General features: G+C 48.9%; 1 pseudogene across 1 annotated transcript; it reads right to left on the bottom strand.

Annotated features, from left to right (window-relative positions):
• Nucleotides 1–1,747: 1,747 nt before the first annotated feature.
• Nucleotides 1,748–21,029, bottom strand: LOC311426475 (nucleolar protein 6-like; annotated as a pseudogene). Its single transcript, XR_014698944.1, has 13 exons — nucleotides 20,727–21,029; nucleotides 19,636–19,804; nucleotides 19,209–19,342; nucleotides 18,914–19,084; nucleotides 18,439–18,497; nucleotides 18,215–18,312; nucleotides 17,607–17,722; nucleotides 17,067–17,244; nucleotides 16,540–16,690; nucleotides 13,548–13,637; nucleotides 10,563–10,688; nucleotides 10,331–10,417; nucleotides 1,748–3,193 (listed from the first exon to the last, which is right to left on the bottom strand). The product of XR_014698944.1 is annotated as a nucleolar protein 6-like (transcript).
• Nucleotides 21,030–22,692: the final 1,663 nt, after the last annotated feature.

Genomic DNA, 22,692 nt, shown 5'->3' with positions numbered 1-22,692 from the left:
GACACTTGACAAGCAGCAGATGGCTGAGGTGAGTCCGAGCTAGGGAATTAATGCGCTGAGACCTTTTCCAAGGCCTTTTCTGAGCCTCCAAGCAAACAACACCATCCGAATGGCAGCACTGCTTTCTTTCACCACACACAACTCCCCAGGTAAGGGCTGCTTGAACACCTGCTGTTTTCAGCTGGCCCAGGAACATTCATACAACAAAACAGGGAGATCAGCAAAGAAATAGTAATTTTACAGCCCTGTAGTGGATGCTACCCCACCTCAAGTAGATCTCACCTCTGTAATACTTCCAGCAAAAAGAACACAGCAGAAGTGAAAGCCCTTTTTTTCACTGGCTAAACAGGAAAAAAAAAAAAAAAAAAAAAAAAAAGAGCCCCCTCCAAAATGGGACTCCGTCATATATCTAACCACTGCTTGGCTTTTCAAGTCCTCTGAGCTTCAGCTGCCTAAGCTAGGACTTGACATGCCAGAACAAGCTCCCCTCAGAAGCCAACATACCTCCCTTCAAAGTGCAGGTAAACGTGCCTGAATCTCCCTCATCTATTTGAGTAAAAGATTTTTTTTAACCTGTCCAAAAAAAAATAAAATCCCAGGAAATGAAGAGGGATGCATATGGACTTTTTTCTCTGCTCAAACTAAAATAAAGCCTTCCTGAAGCAGCTGCTGGCATCCTACCAAAACCTTCACCACCCTGGGGTCAGTCAGACTCCAGTGCAGAAGCCAAAGTCACTTAGAGGCGCTGTTGGACATTACTGTAAGACCAGGAATTTCTGCGCCCCCCCCCGCCTTTTTTTTTTTTTTTTTTTTTAAATAATAAACTTATTTCCTTCTTCACAGGCTATGGCTGAAGCTCTACTCACCACAGGCCAGCCCCCTTTCCTGGCACAGAGGGCCGAGCAGCTACAGAGGATCTGCAGATGGAACTGAAAGGGCTGCAGCTCCCTCCATCCACGACAGCACTTCTGACTCACAGGCAGAGAAGCCTGCATTATTTTACCCTTGTTATAAGTTAGACCACACAATTTACTGGTCTATTGAAATTATTTTATTAATCAAGTAAGCAGACACAAGCAAAACAGCGCTGGGCGGCTGGGGAGTCTCCGCTCCACCACGGCACGCAACTTCCCCTTTCCAGTGTCGCTGTTTTATAGCATTGAAGTTCCAGCTTGTCGAGACTTGTCAAGACCTGTCCACTTGTCGACTTGTCGAGACCTGTCCTGAGACTGTGCAGTCTGTTGTTGGGGGTCATTATTCTTCCTCCGGTGATCATGCGTTGTGCTTGTGTTCAAGTGGGGGCAAAACAGGATGTCTTGCTTTGTCCCCATGTTACAATGCCGTGAGTTATGAAACCTTATCTCCTCAGTAGATTCTTTAAATTCTCAAGGACAATGAACAAACCCCTACTAATTTATTACAATCCCTCCTTTTTCTAACATATTGCAAAAATTCAATGAACAAAATATCTGCTTGCTGAGCATCAAAGTTTCTGTGTCGTCCTCCTCCTGCTCAAGAGATTCATACTTATCACGCACGAGCATAAGATGAGCAGCTTCTAATCGACTTTTCACAATTGCGATTACTTGATTGAATATACATGGTCCAAAAGTCAGTGTTAATATAAGTAACAACAAGGGGGCCCTGCTATGGTTGATAGCAGGGTAGTAAGCCAAGGTGAGTAATTAAACCAGGATTCATACCAATTCTGACGAGCCTCATTTTCCCTTTTGCGTTTTTCTAATCCTTCCCGCAATTTAGTCATTGTATCTCTTACCACCCCAGTATGATCTTTACCAGATGGTATTCAGCCACTGTGTGATGGGTATAGGTATACTCTTCAGTGTGGTATAGAATCCTTGGTATAATGACCACCTGTACACAAAAATCATGAGATGTGTTAAAAAATTTTAAAGATAGGCAAGGAATGGCTCCCAACAATGAACATACCCACCTAGTGTTATTTGCAGGAATTAACCATTTGTGTGTTTGGTACGTTTTTTTTTTTTTCAGTGGCATGGCGCAGATCATTTTTATCTCTTGGAACTGTGCCGATACATCTACCTTTTCCCGTAACTTGGGTCAAAGTTATCCCGATTTCCTGACCCCAACTGCACTTGGAAGAATTTGAATATGGGGGCTTAACACTTACACATAGCCAGCACCCTTCAGTTATCTCCTCGGGTACAACCCCTTTCTTTTTTCACAATGCTTGGAAGCAGCGTGGGAAAGGATAACTCTGTCGACTTATTAGAAAACACTGTAGTAGGTTGGGCAGTCCCAGGTATATTTACAGTCTGGACAACCAAACCTTCCCCTATTAACTCTTTATTAGGCCCGACTACCTTGGAAGTCTCGGGTTTTTCCTTCTTTATTAGTATGAGTCCTCCCCTATCTGTTCCGTGTTCGTAAAATCTGACATTTTTCCTAGTACCCAGCTAGTATCGTCCGAGTTTGTTATATTTATATATAGAACCTTGCAAATTTCTTTATTTCCATGGAAGGTTCCTGTATACCCTATACCATGCCCTCGCCACCTGTAACGGGGATCCAATTGTCGGTTACAACCTTGCAGCCCATATTCCACTTGTAAGAATTTATCCCGACCAGCCCCGAGTGTCCAGTCTGTAGCAATGGTTTCACACCCTCGGTATGCACAATAATACACGTTCAGGCATTTACAGTATCCCTTTCCCGGGTTAGAACTTGGGCAGAAATAAAATCCCATATATTCCCAGCATCGGGGCCTCGAGATCAGCTGACATAGTGTAGAAGTAAAGCTTGGCCCCCCCGATGTTATCTGGGTTGCAATAACCTGTTGATCTTCGAATCGACTTAAAGTCCATTTAAAAGGTTGGTGGGGGTGGTGTTGAGTCGCTATGCAGGATGAAATTACTGCGAGAACCCCCAAATACCGATAGGAATGGCTGAGGCCCATTTCTTTCCCCACTTATTCACTCCTCTGCCTCACTCGTCAGTTGGGTTGCAGCCAACGAGGTTTTAGTTCTTCTCGGCAGCAGTAGTGTTCTTCAGGGGAGAGCCTCTACCTTAACCCACGGTACCTATCGAGTTCGTCACAATGTGAGCTTCAGGTCTTTGTTTCCTGGAGCGATCTCCCACTTCTCGTCACAGATGGGTCCTTTAACACGGCTGGCACGTGTCCATCCTTTCTCCGCAGTCCGGACGGCTGTTTCTGTAGTAAGCAAAACAACATAGGGGCCTTCCCCATCGTGGTGTTAAAAAATAAAAGTCTCTTTCCAAGTCTTAATTAGAATTGAGGGTGATCAAGTGGCAATTCCAAGTCATAGGGCATACCATATAGCATTTCAAAAGGAGAAATTCCTACATCAGTTCTGGGCTGCATCCATATGTTTAACAGTGCAAGGGGTAAGCATTTTACCCAAGAAGCCTTAGTTTCCAGCATAAGTTTTGTTAGTTGTTTCTTAATTTCACCATTCATTCGCTCTACCTTTCCAGAAGAGAAGGGGTGCCAGGGGCTGTGAAAATCCCACTCAATCTCTAAGGCCTGCTTTAATCCTTGCAGTAAAACTTTACACCCATTCAGTCACGTGGTCAATTAGGACAAACAAGTAACTCAGTAAAGTCTACCTGTATACTTTGGAAAGGTCAAAGCCCTGGCTCCCGTCCCCCTCTAGATAGGTTACAGAAGACCTTTTTATTTACCCTTTGACATATTGTGAGAAACACTCTGTAGCCAATAACTTAGGCTCAGGCGAGGATCTCAGTGAAGTAGTAATTTATTCGCGATTGCAATGGCGGGCGCCCCACAAGCGGGAGAGAGCGCATCTACTAGTTCCAAAACACAGTTTATATACCTTTTGATGGCAGGACCCTCCCCTGTTTCCCCACTGAGTGGGTAATCCAGATTCACAATCTACCTGATGCTTCACAAACAATGCATGGCCTTCAGTCGCCGGCCTGTTAAATTTCAAATTTCTTTTGACATTTTTACTGCTTGAAGTGGTAATGTTTCTTCACTTATCTGACTTGACACCGTGATTTTCACCTAACTGTCCTAAGGAGTCTGATTGTCTGCATTTTACAAGGTCGCCTGCTAAACTTTCTTATCACTGTAAGCATATCTCAGTACCACATTCCCTCCTTCTAAACAATGTAACTCTGCAAAAACAACATTTCTATTCCCACAATATAGTACATCCTCTGCATGTGTGCTTCCCTAAAGTATATATTTCTACACAGACATGCTTTCTTAGAACAACATCACACATTGCTTGCACCTCCCAATGACTCTTCTGATGTAAAACAGTTAATAATTGCCTCATTATCACTTCATTCAGCATTTCTCTCCCATCAGGGAGTATCGATTTTCCTTAAAATGATCCACATATTTGTAACATTAATACCTTCTTGGGAGGTTGTAATTGCTCCAAAATCTTTTTTTAGAATTTACCCAAATAGATAGGTGGCCCTGTAAACCCCTGAGGTAAAATTGTCCACCTATATTGTTGCTTCCGCCCCCATTTCAGGGTCTTTCCAGTCAGAGGTGAATGGATACATGTATGTTTGCTCTCAGGGCCAGAGAGCACTCCATTAATAACACTGTTATTCCAGTCTAACAATTTACTAGTTGAATGCCCAATTTAATCATCAAATCCCTTCCCAACAAGTTAGTATCGGCCTTGGATACATACAATAATTGCCCAGTGCTCATTTTATCCCCTGGTCTCAGCTTAGTATTCCCCAAAAGTGGCACTGTTATCCCAGTACCTTCTACCCCCATCACATTTAGGGTTTCATTAGTTAATTTAATCCCTGAAGCTTTACAAGTCAGTAATGACTTAGCTGCCCCAGTGTACTGGGTTTGATGGCAGGGTTCGGGGGGGGGGGGGGGGGGGGTGAGGGGTGTGGGAGTGGGGAAACTGCAGTGGCAGCCCTCGTGAGAAAAACCCAGAAACCTCCCCGTGGTAGGTAAGGGACAATTTCATCTGGCCCCAAAGGGGCCCACTGCTGCCCAGAGCCAAGCCATGAGCAACACAGTCCGTGCCTCTGTGAGAGCACATTCACGAAAACAAACAAACAAAGAAACAAACAAAAACCTGCTGCTCAACAGCAGTTGGGAGAGCGAGAAACCCCCCCGCAGACGCCAAAGTCAGTGCAGAAGGAGGGGGAGGAGGCGCTCCAGGCACTGGAGCCGAAGCCCCCCTGCGGCCGCTGGAGAGGCCCCTGGTGGAGCAGGCTGTTCCCCCCACCGTCCCCCTCCCGATGCTTGGGAAACTGACCAAACACCACAGCAAATATGCAAATATACCAAAACTTCTAGACTGTTACTTAGATAATGCCTACATCCCCTTTCCCTGCTCATTCAATTTCAAACAGCTCTGTTAAATACTACATGCCACACCTTTAACACCTTCAGCAACCCTTTTAACACTTCCTTTATCTTTCTCCAGCCCGTACTTTTCTAATACCAGCACCAAAGGCTCAGTCAGAGTCCAACTTAATTCCATACCTTTTCCCTCCCAGATACTGAAACAACATATCAATCAATATACCATATTTCATCCCATTTTCCTTCTTTCCACAAAAACAACATTGACTGTAATATGGTGTTATAATTAATAGTTCCATTTAGGGGCCACTCCGCTCCATCCTCTAGTTTATAAAGTGGCCACCATTGATTACAATATTTGATAAGAGTTCTTTACTTTCTGTACCCTCTCACCCCACTATATCCATCCAATGTGTTAGCATACATCCTAGAGGGCTTTTCCTCCGGATTTCTTTGCTTTGAACTTTCCTATTGTAATCTACAGTGGTTAATATTCCACTGTTTTCCTAGAAGCTCTTTACTAGTCAATCCCAATCCCTCCAAAATCCACAATATATATAGATACACAAGTAAAATCAGACCACTGTAAATTAACTGCCTGTTGACATTTAAACCTGATGAGCCGATAATATGCCTGGGCAAATTTTGTTCCCTTAGACATACACCTCAATGGCAGTTCTCATATTTACATATTTACATATTAACATATGAATAAAAGAATACTTTAACAAATATGCCCGGGCTTTTATATATACAATATACAATGTACAGTTATTATTCCAGTTAGAATTATTCCTCAGCAGCTGCAAACATTATGCCAGAAGCCATTAAAGCTCACTTACCGTCCTCCTGTCCTTTTCTTAAAATCTCGGACATCCCCGGAGTTAATGGGGATGGCCACATATTCCATTCCTGGCTGGGGTCCCCCCATCGCTATTTCTCGTAGGGGATATAATCCCTCCCTTAAAGCAGATTTCTGATTTCTTGCCCTGCTTCTGGTTACCGGCCCCTGTGTTTCATGATCCGATTCAAATTCTCCTGGGTTAGCTAATTCGTGGAGTCCATTAAGGACAGGAGCCGTTGATGTGGGCGGTGGAATATAGGGCGGGGGCAGTGTCGGGACTTCCAAGTCCTTTCTCTTTTTATCCCGCCCTCCTTTTTCTTTTAGAGGATATAGATGCATCCTCATATCTGAATTTATCCAGAGGTGCTCATACTCACTTTCTTCCAGGCTAAAGGGTTCCTTTGAGTTTACATAAATATTTAGGCCTGACAAACCCAATCTTCAAAAGACCCAAATACAGGCCAGTAAAGGTGGTCTCCTCAAATCTGTTTACCACCCCAAATTTCAACACAATAATGTATCATTTTTACTTTATTCCTTCCCCGCCTAAAAGGGGAATCCTGCCAATTTTTAATCATTAATCCCGGGGTAACCTAACATCAGACGTTACCCCACCCATGGGACCAGAAGGCTTACTCTTCTTCTGTCCCATCTTCCGGAACACCTTCACACACACACGCATGGATCGCTTCCCCCTTTTTGTGGCCCAGTCCCTCGCGGGATGTGGGAACCGCACTACCGAGGGGTCCACACTCGCTTCGTCCGCAATTGGACGTCTCGTTTGTTGTGTTCCGGGATACCCAATCCCAACCGAACGGATCACCGGCCTATACTTACCCACCCTGTGGGTCTTCGTTCAGGCTTCGTGCACAAAGGTTGCCTGGGGTTTACCGGTTTTATTTGTTTGTGTCTAATTTTGGGTTCGTCGGTGAAGGATTTGAATGAAAGTAGTCCTAGCGAAGGCCGCTGAAATCAGCGGGGCGCCCCCTCCAAAGGTCTTTCAATCAGATTGCCTTCATCCGAGTCACGGCACCAAATTGTTATAAGTTAGACCACACAATTTACTGGTCTATTGAAATTATTTTATTAATCAAGTAAGCAGACACAAGCAAAACAGCGCTGGGCGGCTGGGGAGTCTCCGCTCCACCACGGCACGCAACTTCCCCTTTCCAGTGTCGCTGTTTTATAGCATTGAAGTTCCGGCTTGTCGAGACCTGTCCTGAGACTGCGCAGTCTGTTGTTGGGGGTCATTATTCTTCCTCCGGTGATCATGCGTTGTGCTTGTGTTCAAGTGGGGGCAAAACAGGATGTCTTGCTTTGTCCCCATGTTACAATGCCGTGAGTTATGAAACCTTATCTCCTCAGTAGATTCTTTAAATACTCAAGGACAATGAACAAACCCCTACTAATTTATCACACCCTGAGCAGTTTAACTAGGCATGAAGCCTGATGTTAAAAGCCTAGTGTTTGGAATAAGGAACTTCAGACGCAGGGGCTGCAGCTAGGAAGGAGAAGATGGAATAAATGTGCCTGTGCTTCCCAGGACACTCCCCTACAGCCAAGCTGGCACGTGAAGGAGGGAAGGAGCTTTGTGGGGTTTGTTATTCAATTCACTTCACACAGACAGTTTGCAGTTCAAAAAGAGAGTGAGCAGCCTCCTCTCATAGCAGGATTAAGTGATGTGGCCACAGTGAAAGCACAAGCCAGTGGTAGAGCCAGGGACTGACCCTAAGCCACCCCAGCTCTCAGCCCCCTCAGAACCTTTGCCCTCAAGCCCCACCTTGGCCAAAAGCAGGTCCCTACATACACTAGGGTTAAGGACACCCTGCTGACATCCTACACGGAAGGAAATAAAAAAAAGTGTTACTCTTGTGGCTGGACATGGGCCACAGCATCATCAGTGGCCTCATACTCACTATTGAACTGGAAACACTACACTGGACACATCCACTTCCCAGCCAGGCCAAAAAACTCTTTTCTCCCCTCATTTAACATCACTCACATGTTTTCCATAGTATAGGGAATGCTGCAGATAAACCCATATTTTAAAAGGCACTGGGAGCCTGCAGGTTTGTTTCTTTCAGTAATAAATAATAAGGCAAGGAACAAGAAGCTACTAGCAAGGGCTTCCCCCCAAAGGGGCTGCTCAGAGACACCTACCCCTGTCCTAGGAACATGACCAAAATGGACGTTAGCCCATAAAGATATACAAAGGCTGCCAGAATATCACAGCTGGCCATAACGCTAAGGCTATAATGCTAATTCCAGGGAGGGAACACAGAGGAACAATGAAGGTCCAGACAAATCTGGGTAGAAAGCAGCATAAAGGATGAATACAAGCCTGAAATAAACCAGCCCTGCAGCTTCCCCTTTCAATCACCACGGGAAACATCACCAAGGCTGCACCCCATCCCCACAGCCTCAGCCCTGACTCTTCTCAGTCTCCAGCTCAGGTACAGGCTGTCTCCCCTAGTACAGACAGACAGCATCCCAAGGTCCCTGTCCCTGCTGTGCAGGAGCCGGAGGTCCCACCCATCCTACCCAAGAGCTAAGTGGCAGGCAGCTAAGGATTCACACTGAGGACAGCCAATAATCACCCTATCACACAACATCCCGGATCCTTTTCAAGCTGCATTTGGCCTGGCTGTGACACAGAAAAGAGTAGTAGTTATCAGCTGTTCTGCCTGTTATCATCTTCTTCTTCCTCTGTCCCACAATAGGCTCCCAAAAGGAGCAGATGGCACAGTTACGTGGCTAAGGGAGCATGGAAAGGCTCTGCACAGCTCATCACTAGAAAGCAGCACATCCCTTGGATGCAAGGAATCAAGCTGTACCCCGAGGCAAGCCTCTGCTCTTCTGCCCTTGTCCCTTTATTCCCTCATCTCTCCTGAGCTGTCAGATTCAATGAAAAGGTTCCCAGAGCATCCTGGCACCCAAATGCCCAGCAGGGTCATCAGCAAAAAAAGGATGTAGAAAGGAGCAGGATGCAGCTTTGAGCCCTGCCCCTAACTGCCACACAAGGGTCTCCTCTGACCACCTGCCTCCCTCATGTCACTGCCATCCCCCCCAGGGAAGAGCCCAACTGCAACAGTGCAGCACCAGCAGCCAGGAGAGGAGGTAAAACAAGCAAGTAATTCACAGTTCTTGGCCAGCACCTGCCACCCTTAAACATGGAACAGTGCTGTCAGAAATCAGCAGCCCTTCATAGCTCAGCTGCACTTCTCTGGGACTTTACAGGCAAAAATCAAAGGCCCCCACAGTGCTAGACCCTGTGGTGACAAGTCCTGCTACCACAAGTTACACACAGACTATGCAGCGGACCTGAGAGCAGGAGAAAGGTGTGTCAGCACCTATGTTTTGTGGAGGAGACTAGGCACACCGAAACCAGCACCCCAGTAGCATGCAGTGTCACTGGTCTGGTCACAGGACAGACTACAGAGCCACCACAGGAACTGTCCACACCACAAGTGAGACTAAAACTGCAGAAATAAAGGCAGCTGGCAACAGAGAGCACCTTCAGGGTGCTATAAACACCAAATCCCAAGAGAGAACCGTCTGTCCCTTTCTGTCTGGAAGACAGAAACAGTGCTGAAGGACCGCAGTCCAGGTACACAGAGGAGACTAACTTTTCCTCCTCTTCCCTCCCTAATCTTTTTCAAATGGAAGTAAAACCCCACATTGAGACAGTCTGAAATGCTGCTAGGTGGATTTTCCCAGAGCTCTTCCCTCCCACCACTTTCTATTGAGACTGCTTCACCCCAACAGCCCAGACCAGCTTGATTCCAATTCCTCTCCCATTGTCAAGACAGCAACAAGCTCACCCAAACCTGAATGCCATCAGAAAAAGTCCTGCAACAGTGCCTGCTGCCAAGCTCAGTCCAGGTTAAACCAAAAGGGTGAAGGCTGGGGAGAAACAAGTGATGTTTTGCAAAGCCCCAAGGCAAGCTGGGAGTCAGGATGAGCCATTCTCCCATTGCAGGATGTGGGGAGAGACAGAGGATTTATTAAATTGCAACTGGGCAGGAGTTCAGGGGCTCATGTCATGCACACATGGGCAGGACTGGAGGGGGCAGCCTCCAGCCCACATGATGGCTGGAGCTCCTCCATGTCCAGCTCCTCTCCCATCTGCTTTGCCAAAACCCAAAAACTCTCGTGTGGGGCCCCCAAGGGATTACCTTCATGTCCTAGCTGCCAAGCGGGTCCATGAGCTCCTCCAGGGCTCGGAAAGACTCCGCGACCAGCATGAGAAGGCGCTGCAGGATCTGTGGAGGAAAGAGAGCTTCAGGGTGAAACTCCTAGATGCAGGGGGAACCCCAGCCACCCATGGGGCTGGCAAAGCTCCCCCAACACTGGAAGCAGGGAAATGCCCCTGACACCACAAGGCACGGATCAGGAGCCCCAGCTCACCTGCGCTGAGGGTCGCTCTCAGGTCCACACCGAGCTCCACTGGTCTTTGGGGGGTGGCAATGAACACAATAGGGAGACGAGAGTGAATGGCCACAAACTTGTTCTTGATCTCTGTGCACTTTGCATCTGCGGAGAGCAGGCAACTGGGTGAGATGCTCTGCTGCACCCACAGCCCTCCAACCAGCCTCCTTGCCCACGTATCAGTCCAAAAAAGGGTGGTGCAACACACATTTAACCTTTCCCACCCTCTGATCCCATGCAGCCAGACCTCAGTGCCCAGCAGACCTTACAAAACAAGCTGCAGAGGGATGTGCTGTGGACCACAGAGAACATGAAATATGAGGGCAAAACTACAGCCATTCACCTAGACAGGAGGCCACTGAAGAGAGGAACTCTCCAGGTCACATTTCCTCCCCCACAGCCACACCACCATGTTATAAATCGCTCAGTCCCAAAATAGGATTATAATCAAAGTTTACAATTTATTAAAGGAATAGAGGTAAGCAAACAGCGCTGGGTGCGTCAGGAGTCTGTGCTCCACCTAGACGCACACCAGTTACATCAAGTAGCTGATTTTTATGCTCCTAGGCTAATACATATTCATTACTACTTCTAAAAAACGGGTTATTATAATTAGCTTCCGGGATCCAAACCCTCCTACTGGAGCATGCGCATCAGTCTCCGGTGGTCCCCCTGGGGGCCTTTCATGCTGAAGGCTCCTAGTCTTCCTCTCAGTTTTTTTTTTCCTTGTCCTTCCCCTTTGTACTCCTTGGCAGCATGTCAAAAGCTTACACAGCGTCCCCTGCAAGTTTTGTCTCCTAGCCGTCCTTCAGCTTCTTTCTTTCTTCTCCTTAATCTCCTGGCCACCTGGTCAGATATCAGGGGCTTGCATAGTGTCCCATTCAGAAGCCATAACAGTTACTAGTTGTTAGCAGTTGTTCTGAAACCCCCAGACAAAGACTTCAAAGAAAGAACATACAACTACAAATAGCTCTCTATTGACACTTCACGAGTAGTTAAAACATTCCTCACAGGCCATTCACAGGGACACTCCAGTCACATCTATAGCAGTGCTAAATCAACCACAAAGAAGGCAAAAAGGCTGTAACTGTTAGGAATAAGAGTTCGGAATAACAAAAGCAAATAGGCTCATGGATTTGAGGAATATTTCTGAAGATTTGATAAATTGACTATAATGAGGGGGAGACTGGGACACTGGGAGGAAAGGGAAGAAACCACATCTGTGGAAGAATTAAATTGCCAGTGCAGGACCCAGAGACAGACAGAACTGCTTTCTATTGACACGAATTGTTAAAATATTCCTTTGCAAGACACAAGAACTATATACATTAACCACTCTGTTTTTCTTAGACTTGTGGTTATACAAGGGTATGTAAGACAGAAGGTCACATTCATCATACCATGTTGCCCTAGCACTGTTCCATACTGACATGAATCAGATGAACATATATCACAACCAGATAGATCTGTCATAAAACAAGCTCCCACAGCTTTTAGCTCTCCATAAGAGTTTGCAGTGAGCCTTTTCTTCCTTGCAATCCCAGCCTGGGTACTTCCCAGCACATTTTAAACTAGGGGCAGGATATTTACTCTTTTTTTCTCATCTGCTAAACAGAAAGGGTACCAATACACAACTGCTTGCATCTCCCCAGCTCTCAGCATGCTGCCGGCTTGCAAAACATGCCAGCCTGAGAGCAGGCCAGAGGCTGTGGGACACAATCCCTCTGCATCCAGAACCAGGGCATGCTATGAGGGTGGCTGAAGCCCAGGAAGGTTTAGAGATGGCAAGCCCAGCAGCACAGCCACCTTTTATCCCTTCCCACCATGCCTTGGCCCTGCTCTGCTGCCATACAGAGCCGGATGAACCTGGGGTTGAGCCCTACCACCAGCTCTCTGAGGAAAGCAGTGGGTGGCACTCACCAAGCCCTCAAGAACAGGCCTCTGCAGCAGAGGGGCAAGCACTAGCAAATGCTGCAAGTAGCTGGGAGAGAAGCAGGAGGAGCATCAGCTCTGCACTTGCTCTGATCTTGCACTTCCCTCTGCATCTGCTGATGATAAATTTTAGAGACAAGATGCAGGGCTGGGTGGACCTTGGCTCTGAACTCATCCAGGTGCTCTCATGTGGGCCCAGACATAGCTCAAGGTGCAGTTGCTGAGATTAACAAGGGCTGGGAGCTCACATCAGAAGCTAATGAAAGGAGTTTGCACCTGAAGAGTCTTCTGCTTTGCTTTTTAAGTGGAAAAAGTTCTTTGGCCAAAAACATTTCCTGTTTTGTTCATTAGGAAAAAATGGAGTGCAGAAAAATCTGTTTCCAAAACCCATTCTCCCAAACTCACAAAAAAGAGAAAGTTGGAGGAGTGCTGAAACCCACAGAAACAACTGCTTCCTCCATGAGCCTGCCTGCACTCCCAAGCAGCTTTTCCTTCTTTTATAAATCAGTTTTAAACACTGTAGCTGTTGCTATCCCTCCCACCCACCCTAGCACCCCAACAAAGCTAAAACAATCCTGTGGTCTCTCCTGGCTCCCAGGAAGATAGAGCATGTACCTGAAAGGCGATCAGCAGACAAAATAATAAGAGTGTAGGGCCACAGGTCCACTTGGATGTGCCAAAATGTTCCTTTGGGAAACAGAGACTTTTACCAGGAAATCCTCAAAGCTCAATAGGTAACAAACAGTAGAGGACTGTAGCCCTTTTTCCTTGCATGTCTCACAGCTGGAAACCAGCAGATAGCCCCTGTGATGTAGGCTGCTCAGTGGGGCTCTCAAAGCCACAACCCAACTCCAAAGCCAGGTTAAACACAGCAGAAGAGGAAATGAGTAGGAAAGTCTCCATGTTCAACACAGAAGCCTGGAAGTACTCACATATCCAAAAACCCCAGAGCCAGGGGCTGACCAAAGGAGGGCTCAGAACCCTCACAACCACAGCTCTCCCACAACCCCAGCCCACATGCTGCCCGCTCACCTGTGAGGCCAGCATTCAGGTTGATGATGAAAGGGTTGTTGTTCCAGTCAAAGGTCACCAGCAAGTTGAGGAAGCACAGGAACCCCACACCTAGGGAGAGTTGCAGACAAGACAAAACAGTTTGATACCAGCATTTGCTCCCCCATCCTGGATCCTCAGCAGAAACAGGGTTTGGGAGCAACTTAGCAACACCCAGCCCAAAAAGGGATGCTCAAGGTGAGAATATGAGGTGCTTCCCCTTCTCCAGGGCCCTGAGGGGCGTCTTCCCCCCTTGTTCCTTCCTCTCCATGCAAAAGAAACAAGCAGAAATTGAGACACTGTCCCTACATCTCCCAAAACATGGACAGGTGGGAACAGAGCAAGAGTGAACAAGAAACAGGGCTGCTCCCATCTCCAGGGCAGCTTTGTACGATGCTGGCCTGTTGCAGGAAGAACGGCTGAAGTCATGACATACCCCAATAAGGTCAGATCATGCTCTTTATTACCCAAATAGCCTGATTCTTATAGCAATCTAGCAGGGGCAGAGAGCATCTAACACAAGATTATTAGTCGAAAGCACTCAGAAACAACTATAAGAAGACAACCCCCTTGTGATTAGCAGTCACGTAGATCTCATCCTTGAAGGAAGTGCCAGCTGCTATCAACAATATTTTTAATTCCTCAATTGGGCGATAAGGGAATATCGTTATGGCAACTCCTCGTAATCATCCTGGTAGCTTGGTTTGCTCAGCTGCAGCAAGCCACGGGATCTTTGCTGTTTCAAGAATTCCTCAACAATTCCCCCTTTTTCTTTTTTGAGCAATCCAAGTCTGATGTAACAGTTTTGCAAGTAACCCTTTAACCACATTTAATACAACATGCAATGATGATTAACACCACAACAAACAGAATCCTTAATTAGTCCCAGTAACCATCTACACATTGTCCCAAACAAATCAGTGAGCCATTGATCGAAAGGACTAATATCATGTTGAATCCTTCCCACGTGCTCCTTCAGGAAAGTAATGGATTTGTGAATTGACTCACAATGATCAGAAAGGTTCATGCAGCACATTCCCTCAAAGTCCTCACACCCATGCCCTTGAGCCAGGAGCAAGAAGTCAATAGCAGCTCGATCCTGTAAGAGCGCATGTCGCAGACTATTTTGATCTGGTAACATCTCCTCAAGTATCTCTGTCGTGGCATAGGCTTGCTTCTCAGCCCAGCATGCCAATTTTTCTAAATTATTAAGTGTGGCCGCAGCTGCTGTTCCTGGCACTAAACTTGTCAATGCCGCTCTAGCTGCAACACCAAGCAATTGAACATTATCATTGCAATCCGGTGCGAGCAATGCCCGTTTATGTCTGGTGATCTTCCAGAACTGCGACAAGCTAGGAGCAAACATAGTAAGTTTACCTAAGTAACATGGACCTCCAGTAGCATTTGCAGGGATACCTTGCCAGGCCCTATCCCTGAGCCGCCATGGAATCTGCAGTCTTGGTCACAAGTGCAAGCCCTGCTGGCAGTATTAGAATCACCATCAGTAACTTCCCCATCCCTTGAGACATCTTGGGCGGCCTTCACAAATCGGCTTGGCACCCAAACTGGTCCTGCTCAACATACTGCAAGTCTGATACAATATTGCATCCCGCATCTTTTTTTTTTTTTGTCCATTATAATCGGCATCGATTATCCTCGGCAAAACAAAGTACTTGGTCATCCTAACAGCAATACACTACAGTCATTCCCACACCACTTGGTACAGTTACGTAGAAGATTCCTAGAAATACTAATGAAATTCCAACATGGAATGAAACCCCTACAGCACCACACTCTTTGAAAACTTTTTTTTTAGCTACTGGGATTTATTGAGTTTCTTGTTTTCACTGCTGAGATCTGTGTCCGCCTTTTCAGGGGATCCACCCACATCCTTGGCTGAGCTGCCAGCGACAGCCCGCAGCGCCAGCAGAGGGGCCGGTGGGCTGAGGGAAAGCAGTGGCAGCAGCGAGTGTGGCCCGCGGGGCAACAGGCCCGGGCGCAGTAGCAGGCAGAACATGACAGAGCAACCCAATGCGGGTGGGCGCTCAAACCAGAGAAATGCAGCAGCCAGCGGCGGGGCAGGTGGGCGGGCGTCCAGAGCTGACAGCAGGGTGGGCGGTGGGACTGGCGGCGCTTTGCCCTAGGCGTTCTGTCAGTCCCACACGGTACTGCTAGAGCGTGCACAGCCACCATCACCTCCTGCTGCTCGGCTTTCATACCACAGAGCACATTAATCACTGTCTGCCATGTTCCACATACTTCTTTATCCAGCTTTCCACTTGAAATGGCTTTATCCCATAAGCGGTCTCCTACCTCCCACCACTCTTCTGGGCTCACAGCGCTACTCTTCCGTTGTCTTCACCAACTCCTCTGTTCTCCCATAGAAGTTTTGAGGTCCGGCTCGATCACCAATGTCCTATGTCTCAGGCTCCACTTGTTGCAGGAAGAACAACCGAAGTCATGACATACCCCAATATGGTCAGATCATTCTCTCTTTATTATTCGAATAGCCTGATTCTTACAGCAATCTAGCAGGGGCAGATAGCATCTAACACAAAATTATTGGTTGAAAGCACTCAGACAAACAACTGCAAGAAAACAACTCCCTTGTGGTAGCAGTCATGTAGACCTTGTCCTTGAAGGAAGTGCCAGCTGCTTGCAACAGTATTTTTTAATTCCTCACTCGGGCAATAAGGAACATCATTATGGCAACTACTCGTAGTTGTCCTGATAGCTTGGTTTGCTCAGCTGCAGCAAGTCATGGCCTCCTTGCTGTTTCAAAAATCCCTCAACAGGCCATCACCCTTCCCAGACAGAGGGGCATCCCAGGGGCCAGGACGTCATGTCATCAACATCTCACAGCCAGCACCAGCAGCTCAGCAGTGCCTTCATCCTTGACCTGTAACGGTTTGTCCATAGCAGGCACCCAGCATCACACATGGCATCCCCAAAACCACTAGCATCCCCAACTAACACCACCCCACAAGGGGAACTCCCCTCATCTCAGAGCAATCAGCTTGCAGTCCCTTCTCCAGTGTGCTGGCAGCAAACTCAGGAACAAACAGGAGCCCAAATATCAGGGACCCAACATCCTTGTGCTTTGGGGATTCAGCATCAATTGGCCACTGAGAAGAAACAAAATACGAAGACATGGAGAGATGACATTGCTAGAGCAGTGTCTGCTGGGATAGGTAAGCTTCCTGCTACACAGGATATGCTCTCAGATGCCCAGATGGGCACAGACAGGAAAGGTCTTAACAGGTTTCCTGGTGAGAAACCTGCTTGCCTTCACCTTGCCCTACTGCTGGGCCACAACTTCCGCCTAGACCAAGCCTCCCAGCCACACCTCATGCCCCAGGTCCTACCTTCCTACACAAAGGGGACAGGCACATCTCCTCCCCTGTGAGTAAAAAAACCACTCCCTGCACCCAGCAGTGCCACGAGGGATGTACAAGACCCCACGAGGAGCAAAGGATCTAGTGTCACTGCCCACTGTGTTACCTCAGGGGTCTGAGAGAAGGAGTGTGCCATGAGCAGCGCTCTTCCAGCCAGCCTGTGGGCCAGCAGCGAGATGATGAAGGGAAAGGCTGCAGCCACATAGTTCCCACTGCAATCCATCAGCTTGTTCAGCAGCTCCATCTTCTTGCAGGCACTTTGTAGCTTGGAGACATGCTTCAGGCTACAGGAGGAAAAAAGCCAGTCACCCACCTCTGCCTCCTTCACCAAATCCCTTCTGCGAGAGAGATGCTAGAGGATGGGTAAAGTGAAGGAGCAGAGGGTCCTTGCCCAAGATGAGGGCTACAAGAAGAAACACTGTACTTTGGCATCTCAGGCCAAAGCACAGCTTCCCAGAAGGAGGGTGTCAATCTAGACAGTGAAGTGGAAGGGCCAAATGGAAGAGACACCAACATCTATCCCAGAGCTAGCAGAGCCATCTCCCACTAAACAGGTCTAAATCCACTCTGGTCAGAGACTAGAAACAGCCCACTCCTCCCCAAAGAGGCTCACTCAGCACCACCCCACCAGCACAAGCAGACTCACTGGAAGACATGGTCAAAGGTTCTGAGCATGGGCTTCAGGGTCATGAGCAACGCCTGGAAGCCATCCACCATCCTGTCATCCAGAATTTCCATGGAGCACTTGGCTTCCAACTGGACCTGAGCAAGGAGACAACACAGGAGCATGAACAGGAAGGGAGGGGCAAAGCAAATCCCTCCAACAGCTGTCACCAGTGTCCCCCAGTGAACCCCAGCTATATGGTCCCCAGCAGACACTGAGGTGAGACAGCCTCCACCCTCATCTGTCACTTGACTGCACACTATGCTGCTGGCTAAACACCCCCCCTTGATGTCCCTGCCATCAAAGTGGATTTTTCTGTTCCAAAACTTTTTCCCTGCTAAACAGCTGTTTGGCTTCACCTGAAGGTACCCACACAAAGGAAAACAACTTTCTTCCACCATCCAATAGGTAAATCCAAGTCTTAAAATGAACTCCTAAGATTCAGAGCCAAGGAGAGGCATTAAAAGCTTGAAATGCAGAACTGAACCCCCCTCCTCACATCCAACAGCCTCCTCTCAGACACCCAACCACTCTGCATGCCTCTGCTCTCTAAGGCAGCATCCTAGGATGCCCTGACAACCTGCTGGTACCTGGTGGTATTTGCTAGCAGTCATACCCGCGCAGAGGTTCACCAGCCCGGAGGGATCCACAAAGACCACTTTGCCTGGTGGAAGTCAGACAGGGCAGGCTGGAAGAGCAGAGAAAGCCTACAGAGCCACAGCACAGACACCAGAGCACTAACCATCACCTTGCTACCATTCCACAGCAGGCACTTCCCTGCCCTGGCTGTGCTGGCAGCACTGCTATTGCTCACCAGGTAGGCATCCACATCCTTCATGAGGCTGATCCCCATCACACTCAGGTCAGTGGTGGCTGTGGGCAAACAGGAAGGAACAAGTCATGCTGCCACCTGTGTCTGCCCCACTGGTGAGGGTGGTATAGCCATTTCACACAGAATCACACAGAATTTCCTAGGTTGGAAGAGACCTCAAGGTCATCGAGTCCAACCTCCAACCTAACGCTAACAGCCCTCCACTAAACCATATCCCTAAGCTCTACATCTAAACGTCTTTTGAAGACTTCCAGGGATGCAGGGAAGACTTCCAGTGGCATTTGCCAATGCCACTGTGTCCTCAGCTATGTCAAACAGGGCTGCAACAAGGTGCTGGGATCTACCCTCCCCTCTCCAACACGTTCTGCTACCACATCCCCTCCTGTTCATCCTGCCCACAGGGGCTCAGCAACAGAGGGAGAAGAGCCATACCCCCCCCCCCCGCCCTTTCCTCTACTCTGTTCAGGCTTCATGCAGAGACTCTGGTTCAGCCACACTTTGAGAAGGGCAATGCCATCCTTCATGCCCGGGAAGCCAGTGGAGGCAGTGGACAAGAACTGCAGGTGGGACAGCAGCACCATGTCACAGAGGATTGAGTTGTAGTGTGGGATGGGCAGCTCAGGGGCTCCTGTGCAAGGAGGCAACCAACATGTTGGATCCAATCACAAACCTCCCACTCGCAGAAAAGGGCTGCAGCGAGCCCAGCTCCAGGTGCAACAAGCAGCCTCGTGTTTCCCCAGCCCAGGCCCTACCTTCTTTGGGGGCACTCTGCTCCATGAACCAGGCTCTCCAAACATTGTTCTTGCTTGTTTGGAAGCGGCTCAGCTTGAAGAAACCAGGGCAGGACAGGTGTGAAGTCAAACAGTAACCAGCTTCTCATCCTTGCCTGTAAGCACGAAAAAGGGGGAAGATGATAACAGGGAGCAGGGGTGAGGAGGTTGGACAGGAAGGACAGTGCCAGACAGAGCCACGTTTCTGTAGGACCTGCTTTGTTCCCTGCAGAGCCCAGCCAACCTGCAGAGGGAGGCTCAAGAACCCTAGGAGGGGAAGAGACATCAAGGATGAGGATGGGTGAGGGATGAGGAGAGGGAGAACTGGGAGCAAAGCTCCAACATTTACCACCAATTGCAAGGACAGCCCCAAACTGATCCCTCTGCTGGAGGAAGGTGAAGGCTCTACCTTGGGGCCTGAGGAGCAGGATGGGCTTGAGATGGTTGCTCTCCACGTAGAGAAACTTCATGCTGCTAAAGAGCTTCTCCTTGAAGAAGTGGTGGGCAATGTGGGCCAGGTACACAGCTCTCTTGCAATGGTAGCACTGGTTCAGGTTGTCTTTGTCCTGGAAGACTTCCTGCAAGGGGAGGGACAGGGGAATCTCAGCTCTCCTGCATGCAGAGCCTGGTTAAGCCCAAGGCACCACACCCACAGCTCCCCCCATCTCCGACACACAGCTACAGCCTGAGGGAGCTCCAGGTCAGCGAGGAACACCGCCTTGCTGGTTCACCAGGCTCTAGGATCACAGAGCCAAACTGCACAGCCTAACAGGACACTATCTTCTCAAAACCCATCAGAGACACACTGAACAGCAAGAGGAGGCAGCTCTAAGCCAATAACAGCCTGCAAACATCAGCCTCCCTCTAACACAGACTTGGCAGTAGGGGCAGAAATGCAATGGCATTCAAAGCAAGACAACATTCTACTTTCCTAGCAACATAGAGGAGGTTCAGCCCAGGGAGAGGGCATGGAGATCATAACGAGGAGCTAAAACCAAAGCCACTAAAATCTCTGAACCAGCATCAGCACTGATGTCTCACTCCCCAGCTCCTCACAGAAGTTGCCACGCTGTGTTTGTGTCCAGAATTGAGGACAGGGGCAGGACCACAGGGTACAGGAGATGGGGCTCAGCTCAGGCACAGCCAGACTCACCCATCATCTTAGGGCCACCAAGATGATACAGGGCCTGGAGCATCTTCCCTATGAGGAAAGGCTGAGAGAACTGGGTCTGTCCAGCCTGGAGAAGACTGAGAGGGGATCTCCTCAGTGTATATAAATATCTGAGGGGTGGGGGACAGAAGGATGTAGCCAACCTCTTCTCAGTGGTTTGTGGGGATAGGACAAGGGGCAATGGCTGCAAGTTAGAGCACAGGAAGTTCTGCACTGACATGCAAAAGAACTTCTTCACAGTGAGGGTGACAGAGCACTGGAACACGCTGCCCAGGGAGGTTGTGGAGTCTCCTTCTCTGGAGATATTCAAGGCCTGTCTGGACGCCTACCTGGGCAGCCTGCTCTGAGTAACCTGCTTTGGCAGGGAGGTTGGACCCGATGATCTTTCGAGGTCCCTTCCAACCCCTACAGTTCTGTGATGGCACCATCATGGCCACATCCGTGTTGATCTCGTGCTTAATGCAGGTGCCTAGCAGGTAGCTGCCCACCATGCTCAGCTGGGCTGGGGGCAGGAAGCTGAACTTGCCCTTCACACCAAAAGGCACCTGCAGGAACAGCACCTTCACATCCCCAGGGAGCCACGTCTGGTCGGTGAGCTGGGGACAGGCAGGAGAAATAAAGGCTGTAAGCATCACCAAGAGCAGATGGGCACAGAACAAGACCCCTCTTCCCACACAGCACTGCCCTGAGCTGGCAGGCACCCACACCCAGAACTTCAAGACCCCTCCAACGTAAAGCAAGCAACAGAAAAAAATAGTGCCTAAGGGAGGTTCCCACAGGGAACTGGCTCTGTCATCAGCAGAGCCTGCTCCACACAAGGTCCCTCACATATGGTCCTTCCTGCCTCCTCCAGCCCCCTGGGACCTACATCACTTCCTGATGGTCTCCGGGATGGCACTCAGCAAGCTGTTAATTTCATGGAGGAAGGCATCGATCTTCTTCTTCATCTCCTTCAGCATAACCTCCTTCAGAAGTTCTTCAATCTGCAGGGGAAAGGGAACCATGAAGAGCAGCTACAATACTAAAACTGCACCACTGATGGCAAGCCAGGTAAAGAAGACAGAAAGTGAGCTGGGCAATGCCTGTGTCTCTGCAAAAATGCATCTCAGAGCTGAGAGAACTGTCAGTCCTCTGCAGTAGCTCCTGCCCTCTCCTGTGAGGTGCTAGATGGAATTCAGCTCCATTCCACTGACTTCCGTGTGAGTTCCAGACATGAAAAAAGTGGTATGACACCCATAGGCTTTACTCTTATAAAGGTTTTTGCATGACAAAGTGCCAACTTCAAGAAGTAACCTTGCAGGTTCACATTGTGAATGAGATCCTAGGAATCCTGCTACCAAAACTAGGAAGCAGCCAGGAAATCAGAGCTGCTCCTGATAAAACCCACAGATGTGAGGGCCACCAGGTACTATTTATTTAGCACCCCCTCCTAACACAGGCTGCTTGTTTTCCTGAAACACAAAAACCCTCCTGTCCCACTCAGAAGATTTGCAGCAACCAGGTACACACGGTGGTGTTATCCCCAACCCTGATAAGCAATAAATCACCACACAGCAAGATGTGGCACTCACACTTCCAACACACTACAACCACCTGCTAGAAATGTTCGATTTTAAAGCAATAAATGAAGCAAAAAGCTCAGGGTGGGATAGCAATAACAACTACAGCTGAGATCCCATAATCTAAGTTTCGTGAAGCCTGCACTTTGTCCCTGCACCATGCCCACTGTCCGCCAGCCCAGCTCCCACAGGGGACACACTAGGAGAGCTCCACAGCCTGTTCACAGCCTGACGCCAACCCCCCCCCCCCCCCAGGCCTTAAGCACAGATGGGGCTCATCGACAAGCGGAGCAGGCTGGAGTGGAAAAGATCCTCTGTCTCCTTAAGGCGGTTCAGTTCCTCGCTGCTCAGCCTACCCACCGGGACCGGCCTCTTCCTGCCCAGGGGGGCTGCGAACCCTGCGCAGGCTCCTTAAACCCTGCGAGGAGGAAAGGGCACAGACCCTCACCACCATAACAGCCACCGCCTCCTTCTCCCTGTCATCCCCATGGCGCAGCCCATCCCGCTTAGTGGCCGCCTACCGCCCGCCCATTGGTCCGCACGCACCGCTTCGGGCTCCCGATTGGCCGCCTCCTCCTCCCACTCCGCCCCTGGCAAGTTTGAGAGGGAGGGGTAGCTCTTCATTGCTTTGTGGCAGGTCGTGCTGGGGAGGTGCAGCGGAAGGTGCAGCGGTTGTGTGCGCTTGGCGGTACGGTTGGGGGGCAGTGTTAAAGGGGATTGGGGGTGCAAAATGGGG

The sequence above is a fragment of the Aythya ferina genome (assembly GCF_964211825.1).
Source record: "Aythya ferina genome assembly, chromosome: W".
NCBI classification, from domain to species: Eukaryota; Metazoa; Chordata; class Aves; order Anseriformes; family Anatidae; genus Aythya; species Aythya ferina.
Note: the sequence above shows the minus strand (reverse complement) of the source record. Positions and strands in the feature narration are given on the sequence as shown.